The sequence below is a fragment of the Aulonocara stuartgranti genome (assembly GCF_965226115.1).
Source record: "Aulonocara stuartgranti genome assembly, chromosome: 2".
In the NCBI taxonomy this organism is placed as follows: domain Eukaryota; kingdom Metazoa; phylum Chordata; class Actinopteri; order Cichliformes; family Cichlidae; genus Aulonocara; species Aulonocara stuartgranti.
The window spans coordinates 38,580,278-38,587,220 of record NC_138940.1 but is presented as its reverse complement, the minus strand read 5'-3'; positions in this window follow the sequence as shown (position 1 = coordinate 38,587,220).

Below are 6,943 nucleotides of genomic sequence, written 5' to 3'. Positions count from 1 at the left end.
AGTCCTTTTAAATGTTTGTGTAAGGAAAAAAAAAGTTTGACTTGGCTCCATGATTGTGGACCTTTGGTGGACCTTTGCCCTGCAGTGTTTGCTGCTGTGTTTTTTCTCTTGTAAGTAGAAAAGAAAGAGTAGTCCTTATCACATTTTTATGCCTAACATAAAAGAACAATTGAAACTTACAACATCTGCGATGCGAACCAGTATAGTGCACAATAAATGTGTAAAAAAAACAAGGTTAGCTACATAATGTGGCCCATGCTACTAAGGCTAACGCATATTTACTTTATAAAATGAGGAAATTTTAACTGTTATTTCCACAAAAATACCTGGAAATTGCAGACTAATTCAAATTAATTACATTATAATTCATGCCTCTTTTCTGTAAACTATCTGGCAGTTATGCACTACTTACAATAATTACATACTACTAAAGATTATTTTTGAACTGCTACTACTTAAACACAACTTATAATTATTATTTTCCCCCTGTAATATACCTAGTTACACGCTGCTAAAAATGACTTATGCACTACTTAAAATTACTTACACTGCAGATTTTTTCTTCTTTCCAGTAGTTTAGTGTATCACTTGTATGTACATGTTTGTTTTATTACATGGTATAACCAGGTAAAATACATGGAAATTCTAGTTAATTCTAGGGAAAATCACTCTTAGTTGCAGGCTGTATCATAAAGTGCTAGGGGAACCTAAAATTGCCATGTCAGAGGCTTTCAGCTCTTGTGCCCACAGACCAAAACAACACTTTATATAGTTACTTGGAGGGAACCAGTATTGCCAAAGAATATGGGCAGGATTTTCTTTGCAGCCAGTGTCTTGAGTTCTCATTTGCAGACATTACAGACACACGTGACACTGCACAGGTTTGGAACACAAACCCCATCAGGTCATTGAAATGTGTTTTTCAAAGCCAGTTGTATATAGACTGTACAATATTCTTATGGATGAGTCCATCAACAGACCAACATATCATATTGTGAACTTTTTTTGTTGTGGACAGCTAGGATATTTTCCCAAATTACAATGGCAGTTTGGGGCTTTTAATTATTTTTTTGAATAGTCCCTTTTCTATACGCCCAATAATATTTGGTTAATGTCCGTAAAAAAGAGGCACTATTTAACCTTGGTTGGTGAATTTACCTGAAACCTTTTTAGCAGTTGAATATTCAGTTTTCTTTGCGCCTACTGAACCGTAGTTTGATTCGAATGTTAGTTTGACAGCACTCACCACTCTTGGAACGACATCACAGTCTACATATTTGAAGCAGAACAAATAAACTATTTGTGTGAAATACAAGCAAACTTTTAGTGCTTCTCGAATGACCATGTATGTACACAAAAATGCAAATGACAGTAACAGTATCAGTACATGGGCTACCTGTGTTCCTAAGCGTGTAAGAGGGGTGTCGCCAGCACAAATAGTAACATATTTTCAACAACTACATATATTTTAAAATCCAGTGTAAAATCCAGTATCTCTCAAAGAGACAAACACACTTTCCTTTCTGACAGTTTTAGCTATAGACATCCCATGGGTATGGGGAGTAATCCACTATATACTTTGGGTCTTGGAGAGCGGCCCTATGAGCTGTTGTTTCAATGGCAGGTAACATGTTACTCTTAGGATGTACAGAGTAGGTCCTTGTAAGAAGGTCAGACAAACTGCTTTTCATTATTTTCATCCATTGTGGTCTTATCAAGAGCTCATCCCTCAACAGGAAGGAGGTAGTTGAGAAACAATGTCATCAGGATGTTTAGATGCAGTTCAGAATGAAAGCCTTTGATAGTCTCAGACTGGCATCGTGGTCTAGTAATCCTTTCATCCGAATCAGTCCAACTGTTTACCATTAAGCCTCAAAAATCCAGCATCAGTTTTGAAACTTGGGTTCAGAAGGTCAAGTGAACAAGTTAACATAGTCTTTCATTAAAATATTTCATATTTTCTTAATCCTTTCATTTGAATTTTTGCATAGAGTTGTGCAAAAAAGACATGCTTCAGTTTAAAATGTGATGCTGATGCTATGATAAGGGATGTGATAACTTCTGTGTAAGCTGAAAAAGCCTGTGTGAAAAAGAAATTCTAACTGTGAAGGTGTGAGTTCACACTGGTGAGTTTCTGTTCAAAAACACTGAAGCCAGATTTCACAAGAACCACTCCAGCGTTCATGTGAAAAAGAGCTTTTTATTAAATTCCATAAAGATCTGTAATATGTATTGCATGATATTTTACAGGCATTCGGTGTTTAGTGTTGGTGTTAACATTTTTATTATATCACACATGTTTAATACTCCTAAAGCAAAACTAGGCGTGCAAGAACAGCCATAGCAAAACGGCCAAAGTCTCAAATTATATTTCACATAGTGCAGTGCCTTCCTTCAGGGAGATGAGAACTGACAGTTATAAAGCTAAGAATAATAAATTTCCCCAACAGATGGCGGTAGAGGTTTGCCTTTTGGGAAGGTTTAAGCTCAGGTCTTGTAGATAGTAGATGTATACTCATCTGTATGTTACAGAAAATAAATTTATCAACCAGTAAAATAAATGTGGATGGTAAACTTAAGAATGGGCAGATATAAAGAATAAGCAGAAGAATCACCACCTTTAGATGTTTTGTCAGGTTTTAGCTACATTTGCTTCCCGTGAAGCCACCTTTGGCTGCAAACAGACTATTTTACTAATTCTAGACCCATTTTGCAGCTTATGCTGTTTATTGCACCGTTAAGACATTGACTGCTTAATCATGCCTGTTTTCTGTATTAGCCCTGTGTACTGAATGGTATGAATGGACATGTGCTTGCAGGGAAAAAGCAAAATAAACCAAAAGGCTCTTTTAAAATGGTGCAGCAAACAGCAAGCAAACAGCAAGCTATGGAAACAGTTATTGAATTTGGGCTGAGAATATGAATATGGATGCAACAGAAAAGATAAGGGTTGTAGTTATGTTCTAAGTTATCTTCCATCCATCCATTCTCTTCGGTTTACCCTTATCAGAGTTGCAGGGGGCTGGAGCCTATCTCAGCTAGGGCGAGAGGTAGGGTACAACCTGGACAGGTCGCCAGTCTGTTGCGGGGCTAAAACATAGAGACAGGCAACCATTTGCACTCACTTGTTTCCACAGCAAAATATGAAGGATTTGACAATGTGTGAATTTTCAAATAATAAGTATTCCTTGTTTCAACAATAAGAAAATTCATAGTTTGATCCTATTCAAACTGACAGTTGACTCTTCAATATGATTCTTCTTTGCAATTTGTCCGTTTGGGAAGTGACACTGCAGGAAAGAAATTCAAGAGAGTCAAAAATAACACAAATTGGCATTCATCTTATGTTCCCTTTTAAAAGCTCACAAAAACTAGAAGGAAATGTTAGAATTTTATTTTTATGAATGTACAAAATGAAGACAATGGAAACCAGAGAATACAGAGGTTGAAAGGGGAACCTGACCTTCTTGTATAGTCCTTCAGTCCAGGTCGATCAATACAGTAAGAAAAAAAAGTAAAGTAAGTAAAAAAAAAATCCAATCATGCTGCTCGACTAAGATTGGCTCTTTGAAGACATTTGATTCTCATGAGTAAATAAAAGGGAGGGAAATGTCCACCGCTTGGTCGTCATAAAGAAGCTGCCAGTAACTTTCCCCATTACAGAAACCTGTAGATTTGTCAGTGTGCCACTGGCAGGACAGATCTCCCTTATTTGAGAGATGTACTAAATAATTTGGTGCCCTTGTCGAGGGTAAGTCTGACTTTCCTTCATATTTCAAGTATTCTCCAAGTGTCTGTGCTGCATTGCCTCCCTGTTGTCTCCTGTTCTTGATGCGGCAAAACCTTCAGAAATTCCAGTGTTTCACCAGACTGACTCAGACACCAAACAGCTTCTCGCTGAAAGGGCGAGAAAGAAGAGCCTCTTCCTCCCTGGGGTTAATCTGTACACACATGCACACAACCAGTGTCATCTTGCTATTAATTACCGAGACGCAGGGTGTCTTTGAAACATCGAAATGCTGCTATAGGCACAAAAAGGGTGCTAGTAACACAATGATCATTATTCTTATGAAGCTTACCCACAGATTGAGAAAATCACACTGGAAACATTATAAGAGAGAGACAAGAGTGAAAGAAGTAGACGCAACTTCCAGACTTGCTTCTTTCAAAACAGATGCCATAAAACGTAATAATATTATCTTAATCTGATTGTCAAGTAACACTTATCTGCTTCAGAGTTAAAACCAAAGTTGGGGCAAAATGTAAAGTAAAAGAAGTCTGTGCATCTGTTTGTCAGTTAGTTATGAAGCCATCTGTTACTATTCATATCTGCACAATTCTTCAATCCTATCTGCAAGAAGAAGGGTTTTTACAAAAAAAAGACAAAAGAAGAACATATTAACTTTGCATTGGTGGTGATGTAAATCAAATTTCAAGCTCCGTCTATAATGTTAAATATAATGGTTATAGACGCCAAGCGACTTCCAGCACCTTTGAGCAGACTCCAAGCAGACTAGAGATGTGCATAATAGGATCCTAATAGGATTTTCTGTTGAACTTAGATAAAGGTAGTGGCTAATATTGTTTTAATGGATAGGTGTGTCCTGAGAGTCTGTCGAGAAAAAAAAAAGCAGACAGAAGGAAGGTGAATAAACTGCAAACTCAAAGTAGTGCAATATATTCCAGTGATACTTCTAGTTTAATCCTTTCACACTTGTCTAAAACAAAATGTTTGAAATGTTTGTTCCTCTAAGAATAGACAGGCTTCCTTCTGTTAGGTCTACTTCTAAACAATCATTCACTCAACTCATTAGATGGAAACTAGGGCATCCCAGTTTATGTGAGACTGCAAAACTTTGTTATGCATCGTCTCTGAGTTGAATATTGAGACAATGGCACATTTGGTTGGCTCGAACATAAACATATCACACGTAAAATATGCGTCTCCATTAGAGATGTTCAAAATTGATGATTACAGGGCAGGAAAGTAGCTGAAATAACAGTGATCGTGACATGAAAGGTTACTCCACAAGCATCCAAAGATTATTCTTGTCCCATATGATCACCCTGAAGAAATGCTTCTCAAACTGTAAGGCGAGCTCCAGTGTTGGAGATCCTCTACAGGTGGGGTGTGGATTATCCCAGCGAAAATAGAGGATGAAAATAGGTTTTAATAATTTATTTAGCCTGTTGACTCTGAGTTAAGCTTTGAGGGTGGGTGCGCGCCATATTTGTGCACCTTATTGATTGGCTGCTACTGAAAAATAAAACCAATAGTAAGATGCCACAAAAACTACTTTCACACACAAATTAGCAGCGACGTTCTAACACATACTCACACCTCCATTTTTCACACGTCTGCTCTTCATTTTCATTACGCTCACACTCGTTTCTCACACCTTCACTTAAATGTTGTGAACACAGCAAGCATCAAGACAACATGAGCTGCATGACAGGATTTACACTCTGTAGGTCAGGGAGGATCAGAGCAGATGAGGTGACAGAAGACACAGAAATCCACTGCATGGACTGCTGTAGACAACCTTATAGTGTCTTGCATTAATAACTAGGTTGTTCAAGCCTGGTGCAGATGTCAGGATGCTTTAAGGTCCATCATGGAGTTAGAGCTGGAGTATCTTTACAGGCAGGAGAACTCTGTGGAGCTAGTAGATTGGTAGAGCGCACTGGACGTGTTGTTAAGGAGTCCAGGCAGTCGGCAGCTTGATGCACTGAGTCATCGCTGTAGCAACATATACATGGGCAAACAGTCATCAGCAAACACAAACAAAACCCACATGTCACTCATAATTAAAACAATACTTTACTACTTTAAAACAACACATTAGAGAGGTGACAAAAATCAATATCACTCTCTTGTCTGAATTTAAAATATGAAGCTTGAGAGCTAGACTTTCATCTTTCCTGGAAGGACGATTATATAAAAAAAAAAACAACCTGTCATTTTGGTTATAAACCAGAAATCAACTCAAACATGTCACACTATTCAGAGAAATCAGGCTGACTAACAGCTTTAACTGGAAGCAGCAGGTAGCAGCAGACAGACGCTGAGCATGAATATATTTATCAATAAACTGTGCGAGAGTTGGATATGTGATAAAATCAGAAGGTGGTAACTGAAAACGACACAGAGAGGCAATACTGAAGGAAAGAAATATATAAATTAATACATTTGGAGTCATACTCGATGCAAAAAAACCCTAGAAAGTTGAGAAGCAGGATGCTGACCGTTGCTTTAGGTTGCATCAGCATTAAAAAAAAAGTAGATAAATAAAAAACATGTATGAAGCTTGTGGATTAACTTAACTAAACATAGTAAAGTAGTTTATTTCCCCAAATATCTTTTTTTAAGTGCAGAAAAAGAGGAAATAGTTTAAATGCCATTTAAACTATTTGACTTTGTTACTTTGCTAGCTGTTCCATGCAGAACATTATCCAGTGATTGAAATAACAGTTCATATTCTACGCCAAGCCTAAAAACTGGCTTATGAGGAACTGACAAAAACGCCAGTTTTCTCAGATAAATGAAGGCTGTAAAAATCTTAGAGTAAATGATGGCTTTTATCAGTGCTGGAGGCTTGTTTGTGTGCCAGGAGTCTAAAATGGCACAGCAGGACCCTGGCATGCAGCAAGCCCATATGTCAGCCCTGCAGGGAAATTTAATCTATGTCACTATGTCTAGGACATGTGCCTGTGTTACCTTGGTGTCCAAACATCGCAGGTAGGAACAGATGTATTCTATGCTGGACCCAAAATAGGTGGAGGTGCATGAAGGTTGAAATGATCCCTAAAGATAAACAAATTAGTCATGCAAACATGTTAATTAAACTGTCAAATGCAAAAGTATACCTAGTGGAAAACCGGTAGTCTTATGAGACGATTTGGAAATATTCAGGAAATCCGTTTGCATTATTCTTCCTCCTCT